Genomic DNA, 1,464 nt, shown 5'->3' with positions numbered 1-1,464 from the left:
CAAGGCAGGAACCCCCAAAATAATTTGACAAATATCTTACTTATTAACAAAGCTCATCCTTTTCCATACCCTCATCCATCTTATATCCTTCGAATATATGACATTTACTTACCCCAAGACAAGCCCGTCTCTTATGTCTAGTAAGAAGCTCAAGTTGTGTCCTCACCTCATCATATTTTCATCTATCTCTTCATCTTTTCTCCTTTGCTCTTGGCCTACAAAATATGCAGAGGGATCCTCCTCAGACACCTCAACATCTCCCATGTGCTAACCTCTAGATAGATGTGTCACTTAATTCAACACATTTGAGGCTACTCCATAAGGAAACTTAACAAGGGACCTCCCGAATGCATTGTCAACCATAGATCTATTTAATCGATCTAATGCCCAATAAAATATTTGGAAAATCATATTCTTCGGCGCTTCAAGGTGAGAGCATTACATGAGTTTGTCATTAAACCTTTGCCACACCTCATATAAAGGCTCACCACAAAGTTGATGAAAATTTGTTATTTTATCTCTTAGTTGTAGTATTCTAGATGAGGGAAATATCGATCCAAAAATGCCTCTATAAGTTTTACCCAAGATGTAATAGATCTGGCGGGTAGAAACCAACCACAAAATTGCTTCACCTATTAAGGAAAATGGGAAAAGCCTTAACCGAATGTACTCTTAAGTGATATGAGCAATATCAAATGGAGCGCATACCTCAATGAAGTTTGTCATGTAAAGGTTTTCATCTTCGTAAGGTTGGCCCCCGAATAAGCCTTACATTTGTAACATGTGGAGCATTACACTTGTGATATGGAGTACCCTATTTCTCTCAACCCGTAGGATGTGGATGGCACCATTACGCCCCATATCATCAAGATAATCCATATCTCCTATATGCCCATAATATGAGACATCATATCTCCCAAGTTGGCTCATTGCAATACGGGTGCTAATAAAGTAACATATTGAAGGACAAAAACAATAACTAAATTAAACAAACACCAAGGTTAGCCCAAAGTTACTAACAACACAACACTAGTGAAAACTAAGCTTCACTCCCCAACAGCGATGCCATTTTTAATAACATACAACTTACATTATTATTTTGGAGCAAGGTGGTCATCCTCAACATAAACCCAACAAGAGTCGGGGTCGAATCCACAAGTGTAACTAGTTTTCTATTTCTAGGTGTGTTGAGAGTTAACCTGTAATGAAAACTTAAAGCAAAACATTAAATTAAATGGGGGTTTTGGAATTTGAACTATGTTGAACAAAATTGCACCTATAACACTAATATGAAAGCAAATAATTAATGATTGAAACCAATTAAGAGAGGTCTTGGGGTTATTCCATCCTAGGGGTAATTCATGTATAGTTAATCAAGAGTCAGTACCAATTTTAGTTAATGAGTGTTGGGCAAGCTAGGTTTAGGGTCTTAATGTTAGCCTTTCAATAAAATACTAAGTGTCA

At 37.0% G+C, this 1,464-nt stretch overlaps 1 non-coding gene across 1 annotated transcript; it reads left to right on the top strand.

Moving 5' to 3' along the window:
- Positions 1–422: 422 nt before the first annotated feature.
- LOC124899872 lies at positions 423–528 on the top strand. The gene has a single exon (XR_007057435.1). It is a non-coding gene; the product is annotated as a small nucleolar RNA R71 (small nucleolar RNA).
- Positions 529–1,464: the final 936 nt, after the last annotated feature.

The sequence above is a fragment of the Capsicum annuum genome, chromosome 6 (assembly GCF_002878395.1).
Source record: "Capsicum annuum cultivar UCD-10X-F1 chromosome 6, UCD10Xv1.1, whole genome shotgun sequence".
Taxonomy (NCBI): Eukaryota; Viridiplantae; Streptophyta; class Magnoliopsida; order Solanales; family Solanaceae; genus Capsicum; species Capsicum annuum.
The sequence above is the reverse complement of the archived record's forward strand: the minus strand, read 5'-3'. Positions and strand labels throughout refer to the sequence as shown.